The sequence below is a fragment of the Clarias gariepinus genome, chromosome 25 (genome assembly GCF_024256425.1).
Source record: "Clarias gariepinus isolate MV-2021 ecotype Netherlands chromosome 25, CGAR_prim_01v2, whole genome shotgun sequence".
In the NCBI taxonomy this organism is placed as follows: domain Eukaryota; kingdom Metazoa; phylum Chordata; class Actinopteri; order Siluriformes; family Clariidae; genus Clarias; species Clarias gariepinus.
Window position 1 is genome coordinate 10,039,955 of NC_071124.1, and position 24,251 is coordinate 10,064,205.

Here is a 24,251-nt window from a genome sequence, read left to right on the forward strand (position 1 = left end):
TACAGAAGGCTACTTTTCTGCTAAGGATATTGCAGGCTAGGTTAGTAAGGTGTCAAAACATAACTGCAGACCACTCAGCAGGCTCATGCATAAAACATATACAGGTACGGCCAAAAGCACCTACAATAGGCATGTGAGCATCAGAACTGGATGAAAGAGGGTGACTTGGGCTGATGAATCATGTTTCTTTTACAACATGTACAGTAAAAGGCTTGGTGCATGTTCATTGCTTACCTAGGGAAGAGATTGCACCAGGATGCACTATGGAAAGAAGGTAAGCCAGTTGAAAGCAGTGTGATGCTCTGGGAAATGGTCTGCTGGAAAACCTTTTGTCCTGGCATCCTTTAGACGTTGCAAATTATTATATGGCCCCAACCATTCATATTGAAGTATATGAAATTATGTTGTTGTTTTTTTAAATCACATCTTAAAAGTGGCAACTTCATTACAACTTGATGCCAGCAGCAATAATGGGAATAGATGTCTACACAATTATGCAGATCTTAACAGGAAATTCAATAATTATATATTGTATTTTCTAATTAGCTAGCTATTGTCTGTTTTCTTTAAAGGCTATAATTATGTGAATTTGTTTATACATCATGTTATGTTGCTCTATTTAAGAGATTTTATTGTAGATCTGTTTCACAATCAGACTGAATATTATTTATTTACTCTGGTATCCAACTTCTGCTGATACTATTCGGTGCTATCGCTAATAGATATTCGACAATCAAAAAAAAGTAGAACTGGCACCCATTCTTGCACTGACTTTGAAAATGCAAACCACATTGCTTGTATCCCTTATCCTTATCCCTCTCTCTTAATGCAGATTTTCATCACAGGCCTCTGACATGCACACCCTCTCCATCTCCGTTCATGCTAAATTCTTTTACAAGCCACAACTTGTACAAACCGAATTCTCAATTTTTCCTGAGCCATGCATTCTCACAAACTCATTAAAAGTCTGTTTTAATACAACAAAACAGTTAAAGTTAGCATGAATCATAATCTAAAGGGATTATGGCCACAGTGTCTCTATAGTTTATCCTGAATGGCAGTTCATCACTGGGCACTATGCAGTGTGAACAACCAAATTATTGTTTCATGTCCTCCAATGGACACCTAGAAACATTTGTTTATGTCCTCCAATGGACACCTTATTTACACACAAACCTTTTTTTTTTTTTTTTGGAGGGACCCACAAGGAGCTGAGGAGAACCTGTAACACTGCATAGAGTTTACTGCATTAAACCAGGGACCCTGAGGGAACAATGCTACTCACTGTGCCACTGTTAGACAGTTTATGCTAGTAAATGAAATAGTTATTGTTGTTAGTATTGTCCTAACAAGAATTGTCATACATCATGACCGAGCCATGATCAGACTGCCTGCTTCCCCTCTCAAATACTGGCGATGTAGGAACTCCTTCAATGTCTCAAACATCTGGAAAACTATGTGGACTAGGACTGTATGGGGATGTGGCAATAACTCCTAGCCGAGTTCCTGTAACGTGGTCCAGGGGGCTGTATGAGGTTGTGCATTGTCCTGCGAAAACAATAAACCCAGGCAGTTTTTTTTCCCTGAGAGCATTCCACTCGCTAAAGGTTAACTGGACTGACTGAAGTGGGCTCAAAGCCACCTCAGCCAGGACTGTCCTTAATGGATGTACAGCCTTCTTTAAAACGTTTGCACCCTTCAAATGTTTCACAGTGCCCAAGAGACTCACCTGGATACTGTGCCTGAGGTCCTCTGATTTAGGACTTCATACACAAGAAAAAGTCCCGGTTTCACATGAGTGCCCTTTTTGCATAGTCACACAATAGTGCACAAATAATCTAAATACATTATTTCTTTTGTTGTGATAAATGTGTACATTTATCTATTCCTTATTTGCTTTGTGATCTCAGTGCCAGCTGAAAGATGTTAACAACAAGCCTCAAAAAGACCTGGAATGGAGTGTCCCTACAATCAGAGTCATACTCACAGGGTTTTCAGTAATAGTATTATGAACAAATGAATTAGAATGAGTCAATAATATACCCTTACAATGATCAGCTATAAAGACTCCATTAAAAATTTAACAAACTCAGGTGCAATTAAATTTTAAAAGAACCTTTGTTACACATTCCTTTCTTATACATAACTTCTCAACGTCAATGTCTGGAAAATATTCATATTGAGGCAGTGGCCACAATAGGACATTAAAAAGACCATAACCAATATGTCTTTTAAATTATGGAAGCCACAGAAAACATTTTACATGAACTATCATGAATGAAACTTTGCATAGAAACAGGATGTTTTTTTATTTATTATATAAAAAAGCTAATTAGTCATATGTACCTTAAAAGACAGTAAATTAGGAAGCTGCGGTGCGCCACAAAACAGATAAGGTTAAGGATTCTTGAGCTCAAGGGCTCAACTGCGGCAACTTGGTGATGCTGGGGGCTTGAACTCCCGACCTTCCGATCAGTACCCTAGTAACCCACAGCCTTAACCTTTTGAGCCACTGCTGCCCTACTTAGTTAACACTTTGCTAGATCAGGGGTCGGCAACCTGCAGCTCCTGGCTCTTTCATCCCTCTGCTGCAGCTCTCTATGGCTTGGGAAAATAAATTATGAATATTTAATTCAAATTAATTTTAGTTCAATTAAATTTTCTTGTAACATTTATTAAAAATGGGTTTAATTTTTTGTCGCAAAAAATATGCGTCACAACTGCCGATGTTCGTCACCCGCTGGCACATGATTTATTGAGCTTTGTGCCCCTTTATTTTTTTGAATAAGTGTGTTGTAAATAAGGTTACGTCAAAATAACCAATACCAGTTTTTGGAATTTTGAGTACCGTATATCTTTTAAAATCTGTACACCACAGATAAAACAAACAACACACAGAAATAAGGGATTATTCAATCTAAAGAAGTATAATCACTTATGAAATTAATCAGAAATAAAATAAGATCCCTAAAATGCCACATGCCAAAATTTCTGGTTTTTTTTTCTTGTTTTGCCAAAGAGTTTTACTTTGTCTCTCACATTAAATACCGTGTGTGTGTTTGCTTTAGTTTAAAAATATTTTAGTAGGGTTTTTTTTGTTATTTACATAAACACAGTGCTCTCACATGACTATTAGAACTGCTCTATTCATGAGTCTGGTCAACCCTCTAACCTCTACCCTAGCTTCGACTGTGTACAGGCATTTTTGTGTGGGTGCGTTTATAAAAAGCCGTTCAGCTTTCTTTGTATTCCCTGAATGATGACATCACAGACACCACAGTCAGATCTAGTGTTAGATGCAGCTGCCCAAGTACAAGAGGCCACTGATCCCACTCACTCTCTCTATTTATATAAACAAAAATAGCATAATATGCAATCTTTGATGAAACACGTCATTGCTTGTTACGAAACGGTTATTCTGTAAACACCATGCAACCACTAATACTGAATATACAATAAATAGAAGAGGACTTTTAGGAAGCAGTTCAGCTCTGTCAAATGTAGAATCGTACAGAAACCATACTCGTTCCAAATGAAGAAGTATGTATGTTTACTGGAACCCTTTAGAAACCCCTCCCCAACTAGTTGGGGTGATGGTAAGTGCCCAACCCAAAAGGTCAAAATGGGATGCTCAAATACCTGCAAGAGCATGCCTCTGCCTCTTAACACTTATATAAGGCTAAAATAATTTATGTAAATGCTAGCATATACAACTGAGCTTTGGTGATGTGAGATTGCCAAGTGGCCGTGCTTCCTTAAAGTTCCTCTTTTCCCTCTGGGACCACTAAAACAACAAAACCAACAATTAACATTTGCACACAAGCCATATTTCACAACCTTTGTTAAACTTTGTGATAATGGACTGCAGTTCACAAGCCTAGAATTCAAAAAACTGGTCCATAAGGAAATCTTCATAAATTACTTTTAGCTCACGTAAGCAGGGGAAAAGATATACTTCTCAAAAAGTAAAGAAGACATTAAAACTAGGACGCTCTTTTGGTGCTTATACAGTATATGTTAGAGTTGCCACATACAGCACCAGAAACATGATGCTAAGACAATATTCACTGACCGTATTGTATCTCAGTTAATGTATCTGACAAGGTAATATATAGGTTAAGCAAGTTAGAGAAGAGATGAAGTTACATTTAGAAGTATATATGTTACATATATACTTCGCATATCTCAGGTTGATAGAAGCCTAGGGTCAGAGCACAGGTTTAGCCATGGCAGGACAACCCTGGAAAAAGGACAGAACTTGGCAAATTGTGCTGAACAGTGAGTGTTAAATATTATTTATATATATATTATTACACCTAGCAATTAAATAACCATTTTAATCAATTAGCTTGTAAGTAGTTAAACTATTTAATTTATCCAAGTATCACTAAACACACTATTGTCACATTTTTATTCCTAGTAGTAGTAGTAGTAGTGTCATTATGTGTTAAATTATTTATAACATTGCCATACTGATTGAAGTTTATGTTAAAGTTGATCCCGAAAGGGAAGCCAGTCATTAAAACTATTTTCAGCACTTTACAGTGCAGATGGAAAGTGACATGTACATGTTTTTTTTTATCTGGACACTGGTCAAAATTAAATAAAAATGGGCAAATAATTCAGAAAACACAATTATTTAAATACAGATAGCACTTACAGTACATGATCATATTACTGCAACAATAGAAATCCTTTAACAGAATATTAAGTGTGAAGCTTCATAATTGCTGTAATCAGTTATAATAAACAACTTAGTCCTTTTATTCAACTGCTAGTTACATTTAAGTGTGTCTATATAAAAGCTGCTCATAATAACCAACTCATAATAAGCAAGTACTCTATAATAACCCCCAGTAAAATATAAAATATATAGTATACATTTTAGTAAAGCTTTTGGTGTTGAATAGAAAAATAATAACAAATCCTTACACTACATTTGTCCAGAACAAACACATGAGCTGCCACTGACAAGAGGAAAGTTTATCTGCAATGGAAAATTGATTTTTCCCTTCTCCTAAGAGCCTTTAGGACTATTACCCAGCGAGGTCCCATGAGTAGCAGGGTAATGCACAGTAAAGTGGAAAGAGACTTGTCTCTTTGCTTTAGCACTTAATGCTTGGGAGGAAGAGTGGTTAATGTGGACAGGACTTTCTTCATCCTCTGTTGTATATTATTAAGATTTTATCTTGATTTTGGAGTTTATCTGTCTCGGAGGCCTTAGAACAAACTTTTTTTTCAACAACAATAAGGCACCTTCATGTCAATGGAAAATGACATTTGTCCTGACACTCAGTAAGTTTACAAGTCGATATGGACTTTATCAGCTTTTTAGTATTATATTCCTGGTTTACCTCCCACACAGACGAAAACAACCGAAAAAAAAAAAAGAGAAAATAATTAGCTGCAAACTGGTAGTAGGTAAAGTGGGGAAACATGGACAACTTTACAGTTCTTTATGTGTTCTGTATGCTTTACTCTTTAAACAAATGAGATGCATGCTATCCTTTGTGGTTATGTTGTTATCGGAAAGTAGACAATGCTGCTGTATGTTTTTTTTCTTGTTCGAAAAATTAACTCAGACCCGCACGTTCTGGATGCGTTAGTCCAACTTTAAGAAGTTTGTTTTACTCCTATTTTAGTATGACATGTTTACATTTATTTTAAAAGTCCAGTTGTAGTCTGATTAACACAATTCAACAAACTGTCACAACATCATGACATACCACATGACAAACCCAAGTCAAGAGAGGGCTGGAGTATTCTAAAAGATGTTTGTATGTGCTGTTTGATAAATTTCATTTCCTTGTTTATTGTACCTTCTTACTGTAAAGTTATACACCTGACAAAGCACTTCTGGATTGCTCTTGGACTGAGATCTTAGTCATTAAACAATCCTTTTACTTCTGAAGATCCATCAACCAACAAACAGGAATTTAAATTAACAAATTGGCAAAAGACATTACAGCAACTAGACTACCGCACAGAAGAGACAAGATGCAGCACAATCAGATCACAAGGGATAATTGCATGAGAAGACACACAAGACTGGGGAGAGGAAAAAAAAAGAAAAAAAAAAAGACGACGCATCGTAGAACCACAAGCCCAGTCAAGCCTGTGTACAAAATCTGGATCTCTGCCATGAAGGTGATGTAAGCATACAGTGTTTGAAGGGCTGTTGGGATAAAGTATGGTTTATTTTTATTCCTCTTTTGAGATAAAAAGTTAATTATCCACCAAAGAGATTTGATAGTGACTTAAATTTAAACATGTTAGCAGTTCTTAAAAGAATAATTAAAATGCAGAAAATAATAAATTCCCCTCCTTATGACCACTGTGCTAATAATAACTTTTGTGTAACAGACGGTGTGACCTCATCTTCTACATGAATAGTACTGTTATTAAGTGACCTTGGCTTGGCTAGTGATCCTTTTTCCCGGTGAGTGTAAGGGTATTATGTCGACATTTTTTCCATGGGTAACTCAAAGGCAAAAAAGAAACACTTCCTTTCATATAGTCTAACAAATACAACTTAGATGAAAGAGCTTCCAATTATTCGGTGGTTTCCAAAGATCATTTAGCTTGTTTGGCAGGGCAAATGCCACACTGTGAGCCAAGAAAAAAAAAAAAAAAAAATAGGCTCAATATAATTTAACAAAATATATTTTGAAACACTGGCAGATGGCATATGCCTATTTTTGACCTAGTAGACTGCTGGTTTCATTTACTTTGCATTGTAAAGATGATGTATTTGATTTACAGAAAACACAACTCATTTCAGACACCTACACTCACTGGCCCTATCAATCACATGGAGGTAGTGCAAGCGTTGCTTGACTCAATAGAGTATACAATTGTGGAAAAGTAGTGACTCATAGTCGTTCTCTCCAGTATCACCTAAAAGAGGATGAGATCTATTTTGCATCTTGTTCCTTACATTTGTTCTTCCTCATGTTGTCTTGGGGAGTCTTTCCTTGCGACCATCAACACTGCTCATTGAGGCTTATTCTAAATAAATGTTTTACTTTTTTGAAAATTATTTTAAAAAGGGGATTAAAAAAAAAAGTTTATTAAATCGAATTTACTCAAACACTGGACGTGTGTGTCTGATTTTCTGCACTGTGCTGATGCCACAAAATTGGAAAATTGCATGAAATGCATAATGGGGTTACAGCTTAGGTTCTTATTAAACTAACTTTTCAGGTTATATTACAGTATGTAAATTACATTAACGGTCGTCTCCCACACTATTATTTAATACTGAATATTGGATTTTTATTGACTTGCAAGGTATGTTTTAATAACAGTTCACATGAGGGTAACACCTGGATTGACGACATCTTATTTCTCTATATATTCTTATAAACTGTTGGATTGTCCCAAATAAAAAAATAAAAACAGCTTATTTTATAATTATACCAATTGAAACATGAATGGAAACCTCAGTTGTGATGCATTCACACCTATTCCAACATTATGGCTGGACATGAAAGGTGGACATGTCACCTCTCAATATAATAATAATTAGCTGTTGCCGAAATTAGCAAGTTGATATTACAGAGCTGATTAAAATGGTTATAGACTAGGAGTTCTTTCAAGCACCTTCAGTTTTAATTATGGCATGCAACATATAGTTGCAAATGCGGCTGTGATTTCCACTGTTGATTTCTAATATGGCAACATCACCAAATTTTTAAGTGATACCATTAATTATTTTAATAAAGAAACCCAATCCAGTCATAACAAATCTCCTTGTTTTCTTTGCTTGGTGGAGGCCTTTTATTCAACCCTTTGAAAATGGTGACCTTTTGGCCATGCAGAGTATTTTAAACTGATTTGCTGTACAAATCCACAAGAAGTTACAACAAATGTTTTAATGCAGTTTTAAGTTGAACTTAATGTCTTAAAGTTGTCAGAGATAGGTTCTGGTGTGGTACCAGCAAGGCTACATGTTTTGTAGCACTAGAAAAATCTGTTACCTCATGATCTGTACCTTAACAGTAAAGCTTTAATAAGATAAATAATTAAGTAGGAAAAATAGTCCTTAAAGTAAATTAAATAATACATAGTCCATAAATATTTGGACATTGACAAATTCTTCACTTTTTATTCATCTATATACCTCAGAGCATTGCAGTCTAATTTTATATCTAAACATTTTAAACATTAAATAAATTTTAAATAAAAAATAAAATAAAATAAATAATTATAATAAATAAATAAATGAGGATAACCTCAAAAAGCATATTTTTATTTTATTTGAGGGTATTTACATACAAATCAGCTGAACAGTATCAGTTACAGCTTTTTTAAGAGCCTCCGTTCTTATTCAAGAGACAATTGGAGAAATTAAATATATGAAAGTGGATTCCTTTTCTTTTTAATGGTTGCAAATGCATTGCCTAAAGTCTGTAACCCAAAGATCTCACCTTCCATAACGATACTCTGTCAAACTATATTCGAGTAGGGTGAGGTGGGCAATTACGGTCTTACTTGCCCAACACTGTGCTTGAACATGCCAAGTATCATTTTTATTGTTCAAGTCAGGATAATAAAATAGCTAATACAAAAAATTCCACTTCTTCACCTTAAAATGTCCTGGGTGTTTGAAATTATTGTTTGGGTCACTGTCCATCTGCACTATGAACTGCTGTTCAATTAGTTTTTAATTATTTAGATGAATTGAGCAGGTAATAAAGACCCATACACTTCAGAATACACCTGCACCTTTCGTCAGTAGTCACATCATGAGTAAATACAAGGGAACCAGTCTCATCAACTATAAATAATGGGAGCATAAGACGAGGTCAAACCCTTGGATTAAACAGGTGCTTCACTTTTCTATAGTCTTCTCTTGCAATCATTCTGGTACAAGTTGATATTTGACTTATCTGTCCATAGGGTGTTGGTCCAAAACCGGCCAACTCTAATCTGGTATTTCTGTTTTTTTGTAGTATGCTAGTGTTTTACATCTTGTGGCAAGCGCTCTATATTTATCCTGCCGTAGTCTTCTCTTGATTGTTGACACAGATACACTTACCCCCTGGAGGGTGTTCATAAAGGCCAGATTGTTTATTTGGGCAAACTTAATGTACACAATAACCTTCTTCTCAACACCATCTCCCTGAAATGTTTCTTTTGATTGTTTTTTTAAAGTTTGCCTTGCAAAGCTTGCTTTGTAGCTCTGTTGACTTCATATTAAAAAGTTAACACCAACGGATTACCAATCAGATACAAACATCATATTTAAAATCACATCTGGATTTAAAATTATTTAATTATTCATAAGTGAAACTTCAAGGGAACTACACACACCTGGTCATGCAATACTGGTGCACCCAACTGTCCTCCTAATTTTGGTCCCTTTAAAAAGATAGAGACCGCAAGTAATACACAATGTTGTACTTCATACAGCATTCGGATTGGGATGCAATTATGTACTCTTTGGTTAAAGCCAAAAAGCCTGTACTGTTATAGCATGCTAGACAGCTACTGTATGATCGTGTGTGCCTAAGGAATCAAATACATAGGGTTTTTCCCACTGACAAGGAAAGGTACAGTGGATAAAACTGTATTTGAATACAAATCGGAACAAAGATACATTAAATCACACTGTATCACAAGAATCTACATGAAAGGACATTAAAGGGTAAAAACATCCTATTCAACCTCTGGTGTAAGGCCTATATGAATAGCTCAGTGTTGACACTTTCTGTTCCACACATTATTCCTTCCTGAAAACATTGAAATCGTGTTTGTACTACTGAAAAACGTAGCCTCTCTCAGACAAGAGCTTTAAAAGACGTTTGCATATAGAAGCCTAGTGGCACAGAAAAGTTTAATCATTAGTAAACACCACAGTAACGTAACACTTGATAAAGGTTTAATCTTTACTGTAATATTTAATGCCGACATGGTCTGTAATTTGACTAAATATTGAAAATCCTGATAGGCATAGCGCTGAAATATTTACCTAATTTTATACCATGAAAAATGTGACAGCCACTGAACTGGCTGGCTTGGAGACATGAATTAAAAAAAATACACTAGAAGCAGTCTTACATAAAGAGTGAAACAGTAGATAATTTCTCAGCCAACGGTAACAAGAAGGAACTGTGTTATTTCACAAGACTAGCTGTCGTATTTGAGCAATCCTCACTAACAATGTTTTGGCAAAAAAAAAAAGTCCACCAGATGTAAATCAACAAGATGTCAACCCCAAACTAATTACAATATTGCATCGGCATTTTCACCGCCAACTGAGAAACAGTTAAAAAAAAAAAAAAAACAGCCAGGCGGTTACCTTCTGATCTCGGTACGTAATGTCGGAAGCGTGAATCCACTTCTAAGCTACGCGGAAATAGTTTTCGTGTCGAGTACACTCCAAAGATGTGAGCGGAGAAAAGACTTAGGCCTCTCAGCCTCACTGCTGACGCTGATGTCTTTCTGTCCGAAAAAGTTCTACCATGGCTGCAAGGTCCGAAAGCTTCCTGGTTTGTCAGTAGGAAAAGAACTTGCTCTCCATTTTTTTTCTTTCGTTTCAACACACACTAACCAAGGCCCTCCCTTCGCATTTCATAACAGAGCTAAACCGGTTGTCCTCTTTACATAGCTCTCGCATAGTCGCTGTGCAGTGATTTCAACCGGAAACGCAAAGTTCTGAAACGCCCTCTGAATATAGAGCCACGTCCCTGTCCGGCCTCTCTGAGTCTGAGGCGTGTCCCAGGAAGTTCACAAGTGACTCCCCAGTCTCACTAATTTCTCCTGAAGAAAAGGTACCCTGGTTCCTACTTCACACACAGGATGGCTTTAAAGACACATTTTTCTGTTTAAGGCAGAAGGTTACTGCAGACTCACATACGCAGCACTCTCAATATATGTTGATGATTGTACTTAAAATAAATGACAGTCTTATTGGATTTTCTGTGGATGAACAAGGTTTAATACATCAAAGAATCTATATGAATACACAGGAACGTGGTGGAATGACTTTACAACTCTGTATTATACATTTTAAATAAATTGTCTGATGCAATACTTAAGCAATCCAAACACTATCTGGAATACTATCCCCTCCAAAGTTTTTTTTAAAATAAAATTAGTGGGTTATATTTTCCATTGGTTTGTTATGACATCTCCAAGATCCCTGACAAACTTTTAATTTCCACAGAATGATGTTACTCTCCTCTCTCATTTTAAGCACACATGCGATACCTAACACAACAGGAGCATTATTTACAAAAACAAAACTTTTAAAAAAAATTGGTTTAACAATAATATCATCTTAGTTGGTCTACTACTTTAACCCGACAGTCATTTTTATACTGAATTCCTGCTTATTCCATTCCTGTATCTGCAAAGAAATTCTCCAATGTGCTGGTTGCAGGAGTAGTTGCATGTTTTCAGTTGCTCATTACAACAATTAAAGAGTCAAAGCAAAGTTTTGCAAAGTACTGAAAAAACAGATGCGTCTTGAGTCATCGTTAAAGGTTGTCAAGACTCTATACTCCAACGGATATCTAGAGGAAATTCATTCCACCACCTAGGTGCCATAACAGAAAAGAGTCTGGGTGATGGTATTCTTTGATCCCTGAGAGATGGTGGGACAAGGTGAGCAGTGCTGGAGGATCGGAGGGAACATAGGGCAGTGTGTGGTGTGATTACAGCTGAGAGGTAAGTGTGTGCTGGGCCATTTTTAGTTTGTAGGCGAGCATCAGGGCTCTGAAATTGATGCAGGCAGCTACAGGAAGCCAGTGGAGGGAGCAGAAAAGTGGTGTGGTGTGGAAGAACTTCAGAGAGTTGAAAAAGAGATGTGCGGCTGCATTCTTAATCAGATGCAGAGGGCGAATGGTGGACAGAGCAGACCTGCCAGGAGTGAGTTGCAGTGGTCCAGTCTTGAAATAACAAGGGACTAAACAAGCACCTAAGTAGCCTATGAAAAAAGAAATGGGTAAATTCTTCAGATGTTGTAAAGAAGAAATCAACAAGAGCGAGTAAAGTTAGCGATTTGTGGGGAAAATAACTGATGATTGTCCACAGTTATCCCAAGATTGCGGGCAGTGGCTAAAACCACTCCATGTCACCTCATACAACCCTCAACATCTTCTAGGTAAGAAGCAAACCATTGCCATGCTGTTCCACAGATTCCAAGGCTTGTAAGAATAGATAATAAAATCTATTGGTTCACTGTGTCAAATGCAGCTGACAGGTCCAGGAGGATGACGACAGATGATAGTTTAGTTGATCTAGCAGCATGTGCCACTTTGATAATGGATTGGTTATACTGTACACCAATTTCTTGTATTTAAAAATGAATTTATAAGATATTTAGAAAGTATTGGGTTTTCAAAAAACTCCAAAGCTGTTAAAATATTTACACTTATGTGAGTCATATGGAATAAACTTTGAGTTTCTGTTTTTGGTGCTCCTTGGTACACTCACTTACTTACTCACTCACTGTCTATACCACTTTATCCTGTCTGTACATTGGGGTCATGGGGGGCCTACAGCCTATCCCAGGCACGAGGCAGGGTACATCCTGGAGGGTGTGCCAATCCAATGCAGAGCATGCTCCTTTACAGTTTTTTTCCTCTCCTATTGTGTTATTCATTTTTAGTTTTTTATTCATCTTCTGTTTTTTGTTATCGACTGCTCCTTCTTAATCTACTCTGGCGATGTTATTTGGATTGTCTGTTTATTGTTTTTAGAAAAAAAATAAAAATAAAAAATAAGTCTAATTATTTAACAAATTATTTTCTGAGTATGTATTGTTGCACATGTAGCCTAATCTGTATACAGCATTATTGGCACCTGTCAAAAGTCAAAAGTGGTTAGCACTGTTGTTTTGCACCTCCAGGGTCCGGGTTTGATTTCCGTGTGCATGGAGTTTGCATGTTCTCCCCGTGCTCGATGGGTTTCCTCCAGGTACTCCGGTGTCCTTCCTACCATGACATATAGATTAGGCTAATTGCCATTTTCAAATTGCCCATAGTGTGTGAATGTGTGTATGTGTGTGCCCTGTGATGGATTGGCACCCTGTCCAGGGTGTACCCCGCCTCATGCCCTAAGCCTCCTCGGATAGGATCCAGTTCCCCGCAACCCTGAATGCAAGATCAAGCGGTATAGACGATGATTAAGTGAAATAGTGTGTGCCAGGCTGTGTTAAATTAATTAACCACAGACATTCAGCTTACATTCTAGTTTACCAAAATATGCTGTTGTTGTAAAGTCAGAGCAGGAAAGTTGCAAGTATTGTTGTTTGGTATTGGTATGCTGGCTCAGGGAAACAGCAATATAAGTAAATATTTTTTGGTTAACTGAATAAAGTTTCGACTTGGACTGTGTTTTTGCAGACCTGCTGGCTAAATAACAAGTTGCATTTTACTTTGTGCATATGGCACTGCATATCGACATCAAATCATTATGTAAACTTTCTACATAATGGGGTGTCACAAACTGGAAATGCAACAATACAGTGAGAGTCCAAGCTGGTAATAAGAAAAAGGGGTAAGGAGCAATTATTAAGGCAGGACTGTAGGATTTTTTTTTTTTACTCTGTTGTGTCGGGATGTTAATTTGGCAATCTGTGTCAATGAATTATAGGCGCGGTGCTAAACAGAGTGAGGGGTGTATCCATTTGGCTTCATCAACATTTTTCTGGTTAATTACTGTTAATTATTCATTTCTTTAATCCAGTTTGTGATTGTTTTGTTTTCATGCTTAAAGGTTATTTTATGTTTCAGTGTTTTAAAGATAAGCTTATTACCATGTTAAAACTGAGCTTGTATTGTTTTTGGAAACAAATCATGTGACCTATCAAAATAAATTATTTATTTATTTATTATATATTTATCTTTTTTTAATCATTTATTAATGTATTCACTAAAAAAGAAATTAACGACAGAATAAAGTTAAGGAAAAAACAAACAATAAGTAAATAAAGTAAATGCACAATCAAATTAATAACAAATTGGTTTATAAAGTAATAAGGTTTAGAATGTAATGATAAGAATGCCACTTGTCAAAAAAATGTAGATTATTGTGACTAGCATAATTGCAATAGGAAACCCATGTTATCTTGGCATGAAGATGTAGTACTGATGTAGTATGATGAATTAATAGATTTATTCCAGGAAATTGGCAAATAAATTAAAATATATAAGAATAAATGTGTGAAAAAAAATGAGAAAGCAAGACATAAACAAAATGAATAAGGTGATTACTATTTTATGATTAGACACAAGTCCTCTGCGATTTTTGTTTCATTTTTTTATTTTATTTTATTTGTCTGATCTCATCAGTGTGTGTGTATGAACAATTTTGTGATAAAAAGATGCACATTTTGTGTGCACTTAAAAAGCTGCAATAGAGACTTTGTAGGTGAAAAAGCTTAAAGCACCTGGTATTCCCAGGTGGTCTCCCATCCAAGTACTAACCAGGCCTGACCTTGATTAGCTTTCGAGATTAGACGTTGTATGGCCGTTAGTGAGAGACGAGCGGCAGTACAGCCTATTTATAGTGAAAATTATAGATGTACAATTTACTAATATTAAGCTACTGATTCATTGGAAACCAATACCATATAATATCGTCACACCAAACCAAATTTTGTGAAATTACAGTATAAAAAATTAATGTTGCAGGCAGACATGTAGGTGGGCTTTAACCTGAAAAAATAATATCACTGATAAAAAGCTGATCAGCTTATTTTAGCCTTAACCTTTTAACTATTTCTATATAATATTTCCTATTAACGACTTAGGTGACCATTTATGCGAATGTTTAAGGAAACCATATGCATGTTTAGGTAAAATGCGCCATCTTGTGGATATAGGAAAATACGCTTGCTAGATCATATAAGCCTTAAGAAAATATAATAATTTAAAAAACAACAAAAAATAACACTAGACCTTAATTTGACGGATAAAATTGAATTGTCTATTTAAAATGACTGATTACGTCGGTGGGATGTTTTTATATTAACTGAATTAAAAGACCAAGATAAAAACCTCCCTCAACATGTGCGTAAATGGGCTTTAATGACTCATGGGGCTTTTTTATTAGCAGTTTCAATATGTTATTAGTTTTGTATAAAACTGTATAATTCTGATGTTTTTGTTATGAAGTTTTTAATCTTATATTTACAAACCCGATTCCAAAAAAGTTGGGACAATGAACAAATTGTAAATAAAAACAGAATGCAATGAAGTATAAGTTTCAAATTTCAATATTTTATTCAGAATAGAATATAGATAACATATAAAATATTGAAAGTGAGACATTTTGAACTGTCATGCCAAATATTGGATCATTTTGGATTTCATGAAAGCTACACATTCCAAAAAAGTTGGGACAGGTAGCAATAAGAGGCTGGAAAAGTTAAATGTACAAATAAGAATCAGCTGAAGGAACAATCTGCAACTTATTAGGTCAATTGGCAACATGATTAAATATAAAAAGAGCCTCTCAGTGTGGCAGTGTCTCTCAGAAGTCAAGATGGGCAGAGGATCACCAATTCCCCGGCGAAAAATATTGGTGTAATATCAGAAAGGAGTTTCTCAAAGAAAAATTGCAAAGAGTTTGAAGTTATCATTATCTACAATACATAATATAATCCAAAGATTCAGAGAATCTGGAACAATTACTGTGCGTTAGGGTCAAGACTGGAAGACCATACCAGATGCCCGTGATCTTCGGGCCCTTAGACGGCACTGCATCACATACAGGAATGCTACTGTAATGGAAATCACAACATGGGCTCAGGAATACTTCCAGAAAACATTGTCGGTGAACACAATCCACCATGCCATTTGACGTTTCTGGCTAAAACTCTATATGTCAAAAAAGAAGCCATATCTAAACATGATCCAGATGCACAGGCATTTTCTCTGGGCCAAGGCTCATTTAAAATGGACTGTGGCAAAGTGAAATGTCCAGATCTTTCACCTATAAAAAAACATTTGGTGCATCATAAATAGGAAGATAAAGAACACCTAAGACAGTTGAACAACTAGAAGCCTGTATTAGACAAGAATGGGACAACATTTCTATTCCTAAACTTGAGCAACTTGTCTTCTCAGTCCCCAGACTGTTATAAAAAGAAGAGAGGATTCTACAGTGGCCACATGGCCTTGTCCCAACTTTTTAAAAATGAATTGATGACATAAAATGTCAAATCTACTTATTTTCCCCTTTAAATTATACATTTTTTCAGTTTAAACATGATGTCATCTATGTTATATTCTGAATAAAATATTGAAATTTAAAACTTCCACATCACTGCATTGTGTTTTTATTCACAATTTGTACAGTGTAACATGGGTTTCTTTTCCAAAAAAAGAATTTTATATATATATATATATATATATATATATATATATATATATATATATATATATATGTTTGATTAATTACCCAGCATTTTAACGTTTTGTGTCACTTATAAACTGTTTGGGTAAAAAAAAAAATTGAAGAAAATCTTATAATAACAATTAATTTAGCAGAGGGAAACAGAAAAGACAGTAATAACTCTCATTTCACTTTAGTTCGCCCCTTTTTCTTATGTTCTCCCTTTCGTTCCCCTTCTTTTCAATCTTTTCATCTTATTCCCCTCTCGTGCAGACTATTGTTTCCCAGCTTTTTGTGGAAGTCCTTCTTAAAAGACTCGTTTAGAAAACGTGAATGCACAGAGAGAAAAAAAGGGTAAACGAGCGAGCGAAGGAGAGTCAGGTCGGGCTCAAACCCCAGCCCAGGTGGTGGCGGAAAGGCGCTAAACTCCTGAATCGGCATTAAACATAAAAGAAGAAGAGAACAGAAGCGCAGGCTTTTGTAGTGGCTATTAATCTATTTTTATTTTCCAGTTTTTCAGTAATAAAGTAAGCAAGGAAAGCGTTGTGGAAGTAGTTGTAAATAGACTTTTTAGTAATCTGCCTTCCTAATTTTCAGCAATTTGGTCTAGGGTTAATTTATTATTATTATCATTATTATTATTATTATTATATAAAGCTGTTATGGCTTTAAAAAACAGGAAGACAGTCAGATGTGATATTACTGTTAAAAAACAAATGTAGTGAAATAAGGAAGCGTAAGGATGCAATAAGTGTTGTGAAAGCCCTGAGTTGAAGAACCATGAGTTCATTCATGTGTGTGGGTGGTGAGACAGTTTCCCTGTTTTGACCCAAAAGGTTTTACTGTCCGTCCGACAGCAAATGAGTGAATTGAGTGAATCGCCTTGATCTCCGCTGATCACTACAATCTAAAAATGCTGGGTTGCGTTTGTAAACACATTGCTGGGTCAAAATTCTGGGTTATTTCGGGTACTTTAAACACATTGTTGCGTTGCTTTGTGTTGGGTCAAATGAAATGTAGTGGGCTATTTAAAAATGAACACCTGGTTGGGTTACTTTGACCCAACAACTGGTTTGTTCTTTATTCTCTGGTTTCTCCAAACGGCAGCCTGCAAAATTTTGAAATATTACTGTCATTGTGTCACAAAGTGTAGTTTTTAAGAGTTGTTTAAGCTAGAATGTAAGTGTGTATAGCTCAAAACATCAATCGATTATTAAAGATGGCATGTATTTAAAAAACTTGCCTCAATGATTTTGGAGATTTGAGCTCCAGGCAGGCAACATATGTGCCCTGCGCTCATGTAGCCGCTTAACGCTGCCTCACCTCGCCAGAACTTCTGAAAACTACCGCTGTAATGTCTCCGTAGTGGTTAAAACAGTGGATTTATTTCACTTTGTGTATTTCTAAAAGGCAATCTTTGGTATAATACGGTTATGGTATAATATGTGAGACACATCCTGTACGACGCATTCTATTTACAATATATCCAGTGTCCTCAAACCCTCTAGTGTGCACTTCCAAGTCAAGTTTGTTCTTGAAATTGAGACACGGCATGACAAACTTTCTGGATTCTTCACTTCAGAAGCGAGGGGCACGTCTATGGAGGGAAATCCCGGACATTTTTTAAAAGAAATTGCATTTGCAATTGCGTTTCCCATATGTGGACGCATAAAGTGTGACATAATTTGCATCACCGTTTGCTTTTTCGCTTTAGCGAACAAACACTGACTGCCAAATTTCAAATGAAAAAGCAAAGCAACACTAAGTGATGGTGTGTAATCCACAGATGGGGACCAACATGATGGGAATGATATCTGCAAAATATGGAGATGACTGGAGCACTGTTTCATGTTTTGTGCCTTGGGAATGAGACAAGAGGAACCTCACAAACCTTTCCGATTGTTAGAGGCTGACCTATTGATACAGACTCTTTCGTGGAGGCCATTGATGTTTGTTTTAAAGTTTGTTTGTTTTATCTTTGATGTTAACTACATAGTGTCTTCTCACCTGTGAGTTTCTCCAGCATACTGTAGATCAGATTCTGTACATTCTGCACCTTTAAAAAAAAAAAAATCAAATGGAATGTGTCAACCCAGTAAAAGTGTTAAGTTTATTAACTGCTTGAGTCAAATAAAATAACCCAGCCCGTTAAAATTTAACCCAGCTAGAGTGTCAATTTAACTGACTGGTTGGGTCAGATGAACAACCCAGAATTCTGGGTTAAATGGTTAACCCAGCACTTGGGTCAAAACAACCCAGCACGTGTTCTGTCCAATAGTGAGCCAGCGACTAAGTTATGGTTGGGTTGTTTTTAAACCCAGCAGTTTTTAGAGTGTATGAATAGGCTGTATTGCCGCTCATCTCTCGCCTACGGCCATACCACCCTGAGAATGCCCGATTTCAGGGTGGTATGCAACATCTAGAATAGTCATCAATGAAAGTCACAAAATACTTTGACCCACCTATAGATTCTGTCTGCATGGGGCCACAGACATCACTATGGACCAACTGCAACTTGCATTTGGAACGGATTTCTCCCACTGATTTGTGAGGCTTTCTAGACAACTTGCCTTCCACGCAGGCTTCACAGAAAGAAACTTCTTTCTCCGTAGCAAAGTCTACTCCATTTACCACTTGTTTAAGTTCCTTCAATTTGGTGGTATGACCTAGTTGCTGATGCCACAAGCTGATTGCTGCTAAAGCACTTGACACAAAGTGACAGTTTGGCAGAGTTCCCTCAACATCCAGGTGATACAGTCCATCAGACCTTTCTTTTCCCATTCCTTTGAGATTTCCGTTTTTACTGCGAATGTAACAGCGAGACTTCTTGAACTACACTGTATGTCCTCGACTGACAGCAGCTTCCACTGAGAAGAGATTCCTTGTTAATTTAGGATCATACAGCACATCTAGCATATTTACACTTTTGACACCACCCTTTTCAAATGTCATTCTTAGTTTAACATTACCAAGTCCAATGGCATCAACCACTCTGCCATCAACAAGTTTCACAGACTGTGGTATTGGAAATTGCTGATAGTTCTGGAGGATTTCTTCATGACATGTCCTGTGCTTTGAGGCTCCAGAGTCGACTAACCAATCGATCTGTTGCATTAAGTTATCCTGATTTGCCTCTTTAACAATAAAAGCACTCTCAGATGAGTCTTCTGAATGTTCACATGTTACGTTTTTGGCTTTGGGGTTTTAATTTTTTTTTTCTTTCTTATTTAGATAGTAATGCTTGATATGTCTCTCTTTTCCACATTTGTAACATATCCACGAGTTGATTCTTTCAGTTCTCACTGCTTTAGAATTGGACTGCGCATCACCGCGAATTTGCGTTGACATCGCCGACACACTACTGGTCGCAGTAGCCATAGTAGACATAGTGCCAACATAATTACCATCAGCAGACACTCGCTTTGTTCTTCATTTATTTATGCTTGCTGAACAAACAGCAGCGTTAAATTGTCCAATTTAGTTTCCAGCGCAGTTACAATTGTAGCATAGCTTGATGGCAAACTCCCCAGCAATGTTAAAATCTGATCCTCTTCTTCAATCACAGCACCTATTGCGCTCAGCTGATCAGTTAATTCTTTCATTCATTTCAAATGATCAGTTATATTTTCTCCTTCCTTCATTTCACATCTTAAATTTTTTTTTCAGAAACAACTTATTTGCAAGAGTATCTCTCTCAAAATGTCCTTTTAGCGTGTCTAACAGCTTGAGGGTCTTACAGCTTGTTATCAGATATAACTGTGATGAACTCACATTCAGCACCAGCTCAGAAAACACTTTTTCTTTCCGTTTTTCAAATTCTGCTCTTGCCTGTGCACTTGCTTCGTCTGATAGGCTGTCTGTTTCCGTCACTATGCCCCAGTTCTTTGACTTTTATCAAATGTTCCATTTGAAATTTCCATGTTGCCCAATTCTCTAGCCCGGTTAACTTCTCAATAAACAGTCTATCCTCCATTTTTTTTTATTAGTGAAGTTCTGGGCCCATGACCTGTTAGAGTTTTTTTTTTTACACAACAGAGAGAAAAAGAAGAAGGAATAATAACCAAACCGTCGTAACACACTGACTAACACACTGACGAACACAAAAATACGACACCTACAGTGACCTCACTATTGGTCATAATTCACCTATTGGTAAATTACAGTACTACAACAGATACTGATAGAGGGAAAATAATTTGTTGTAATGAATTAAGGGAGCGTAAAAGTTGCAATAAAGTGTTGGGAAAGCCCCGAGTTGGAGAGCCATGGATTTGTGCAATAAAAAGATATACAATTTTACAACATAAAAATCTGAATTATAAAATTTTACACAAAACGTTCATAAAAACTAATATTACAACAGCTGTTAAAAAAGAACTTCCAGTCATGAAAGTTCGAACACGCTCATGGCGAGAGAGGCTCGCAGTCTGTGATCTTCAGTGGTGTTTATCTTGGTCTTTTTTAATTCAGTAATTATTAAAATATCCGACCTACGTTTTCAATTTCTCGATAGACTCGCCTAATGAACGCTGTGAATACAGAGAGAGGGAGAAACAAATCCAAGTCGGTCACAAACTCCAGCCCGTGTGGTGGCGGTAATGCACCACAATTTCTAAATCAGCATCAAATGTAAAAGAAGAAGAGAGTAGCCGCACGGCAGTTGTACTGACTGACTGTTAATATACTTTTTTTTTGGAGTTCTCTTTAAGTTCAGTAATAACTGAAGCAGGGAAAGTATCGTGGAAATAGACTGTTCATAATCACCATTCCTTATCTGGCAGTAATTTGTGATCTAGGGTTACGCTTTAAAAAAATATAAAAATATATATATATTTTTTTTACTTAAAGCGCATGTGACTACAGCAAGTCAATAAGGGGTGGTGTTACTGCCGAGAAACAACAGTAGTGAATTAAGGAAGCGTAAAGATACCATAAAGTGTTGTGAATGCCCCGAGTTGTTCACTATAAATAGGCTGTATTGCCGCTCGTCTCTCGCTTACGGCCATACCACCCTGAGAACGCCCGATCTCGTCTGATCTCGGAAGCTAAGCAGGGTCGGGCCTGGTTAGTACTTGGATGGGAGACCGCCTGGGAATACCAGGTGCTGTAAGCTTTTTTACCTCCACCTACAAAGTCTCTGCTGAACTTTTTAAGTGCACAAAGATTCTTTAGCTTTTACAAAATTATTAATACCTCACACACACTCTTTTATGAGATCCGCCGAAATTAAAAAACAAACAAATAAATATGCAGAAAACTTGTGTCTAATCACAAAATATCTTGTTAGTCCAAAATAGTCATCACGCCATTCGTTTTGCACGTTTGTTTTCCTTTCCCATTTTTTTCTTCACACATGGAGATTTTATTATTATTATTATTATTATTATTATTATTTAGATTTTTTTTTTAACAATTTCTTGAAATAAATGTATTCATTTTCCATAGTACGTCAGTACAATCTTCATGCCACAATAACATGGGCTTCTTATTGCAGATATGCCAGTCACAATAGCCTCCTTTTTTTTTTTAAAGCTAAAACAATAACACACAGTCCAAACAACATAGCCACGGAGGATAAAAGGAGCAGTAGATGGCCAAAAACAGAAGATTTAAAAAATTCATGACAAGACATCTGGGGAAAATTGTGAATTGTAAACACTCCCGAAAGTGTAAAATTGTGGAAATAGTTGCAAATAGACTTTCATGATCACCCCTTCTTGTTTAGCAGCACTTAGAGGTCTAGTGTTGTTTATTTATATTTTTTATGCAATTTATTACATTTTCTTAAGGTGTATATGAATTTATACTACAGCAAGACACTAATACGTGGTGTTACTGATGAGGAACAGTAATTTGTTGTAATGAATTAAGGGAGCATAAAAGGTGCAATAAAGTGTTGGGAAAGCCCGGAGTTGGAGAGCCATGGATTTGTGCAATAAAAAGATATACAATTTACAACATAAAAATCTGAATTATAAAATTTTACACAAAACGTTCATAAAAACTAATATTACAACAGCTGTTAAAAAAGAACTACCAGTCATGAAAGTTCGAACACGCTCATGGCGAGAGAGGCTCGCAGTCTGTGATCTTCAGTGGTGTTTATCTTGGTCTTTTTTAATTCAGTAATTATTAAAATATCCGACCTACGTTTTCAATTTCTTGATAGACTCGCCTAATGAACGCTGTGAATGCAGAGAGAGGGAGAAACAAATCCAAGTCGGTCACAAACTCCAGCCCGTGTGGTGGCGGTAATGCACCACAATTTCTAAATCAGCATCAAATGTAAAAGAAGAAGAGAGTAGCCGCACGGCAGTTGTACTGACTGACTGTTAATATGCTTTTTTTTGGAGTTCTCTTTAAGTTCAGTAATAACTGAAGCAGGGAAAGTATCGTGGAAATAGACTGTTCATAATCACCATTCCTTATCTGGCAGTAATTTGTGATCTAGGGTTACGCTTTAAAAAAATATAAAAATAATATAATTTTTTTCTTAAAGCGCATGTGACTACAGCAAGTCAATAAGACGTGGTGTTACTGCCGAGAAACAACAGTAGTGAATTAAGGAAGCGTAAAGATACCATAAAGTGTTGTGAATGCCCCGAGTTGTTCACTATAAATAGGCTGTATTGCCGCTCGTCTCTCGCTTACGGCCATACCACCCTGAGAACGCCCGATCTCGTCTGATCTCGGAAGCTAAGCAGGGTCGGGCCTGGTTAGTACTTGGATGGGAGACCGCCTGGGAATACCAGGTGCTGTAAGCTTTTTCACCTCCACCTACAAAGTCTCTGCTAAACTTTTTAAGTGCACAAAGATTCTTTAGCTTTTACAAAATTATTAATACCTCACACACACTTTTTTATAAGATCCACCGAAATTAAAAAACAAACAAATAAATATGCAGAAAACTTGTGTCTAATCACAAAATATCTTGTTAGTCCAAAATAGTCATCACGCCATTCGTTTTGCACGTTTGTTTTCCTTTCCCATTTTTTTCTTCACACATGGAGATTTTATTATTATTATTATTATTATTATTATTATTATTTAGATTTTTTTTTTAACAATTTCTTGAAATAAATGTATTCATTTTTCATAGTACGTCAGTACAATCTTCATGCCACAATAACATGGGCTTCTTATTGCAGATATGCCAGTCACAATAGCCTCCTTTTTTTTTTTTAAAGCTAAAACAATAACACACAGTCCAAACAACATAGCCACGGAGGATAAAAGGAGCAGTAGATGGCCAAAAACAGAAGATTTAAAAAATTCATGACAAGACATCTGGGGAAAATTGTGAATTGTAAACACTCCCGAAAGTGTAAAATTGTGGAAATAGTTGCAAATAGACTTTCATGATCACCCCTTCTTGTTTAGCAGCACTTAGAGGTCTAGTGTTGTTTATTTATATTTTTTATGCAATTTATTACATTTTCTTAAGGTGTATATGAATTTATACTACAGCAAGACACTAATACGTGGTGTTACTGATGAGGAACAGTAATTTGTTGTAATGAATTAAGGGAGCATAAAAGTTGCAATAAAGTGTTGGGAAAGCCCGGAGTTGGAGAGCCATGGATTTGTGCAATAAAAAGATATACAATTTACAACATAAAAATCTGAATTATAAAATTTTACACAAAACGTTCATAAAAACTAATATTACAACAGCTGTTAAAAAAGAACTACCAGTCATGAAAGTTCGAACACGCTCATGGCGAGAGAGGCTCGCAGTCTGTGATCTTCAGTGGTGTTTATCTTGGTCTTTTTTAATTCAGTAATTATTAAAATATCCGACCTACGTTTTCAATTTCTTGATAGACTCGCCTAATGAACGCTGTGAATGCAGAGAGAGGGAGAAACAAATCCAAGTCGGTCACAAACTCCAGCCCGTGTGGTGG

The 24,251-nt window shown here is 36.3% G+C and overlaps 1 protein-coding gene and 2 non-coding genes across 3 annotated transcripts in view; 2 read left to right on the forward strand and 1 right to left on the reverse strand.

The window, feature by feature from the left end:
• Positions 1 to 10,622, reverse strand: part of pik3cb (phosphatidylinositol-4,5-bisphosphate 3-kinase, catalytic subunit beta) — a 32,464-nt gene extending 21,842 nt beyond the window's left edge. Inside the window, exon 1 of the mRNA XM_053486591.1 lies at positions 10,304 to 10,622. The gene's annotated coding sequence lies outside the window, so the exon portion shown is untranslated. The remainder of the gene's footprint in view (positions 1 to 10,303) is intronic.
• Positions 10,623 to 21,341: 10,719 nt separating this feature from the next.
• Positions 21,342 to 21,460, forward strand: LOC128513519 (5S ribosomal RNA). Its single transcript, XR_008356383.1, has one exon. It is a non-coding gene; the product is annotated as a 5S ribosomal RNA (ribosomal RNA).
• Positions 21,461 to 22,992: 1,532 nt separating this feature from the next.
• Positions 22,993 to 23,111, forward strand: LOC128513530 (5S ribosomal RNA). The gene has a single exon (XR_008356394.1). It is a non-coding gene; the product is annotated as a 5S ribosomal RNA (ribosomal RNA).
• Positions 23,112 to 24,251: the final 1,140 nt, after the last annotated feature.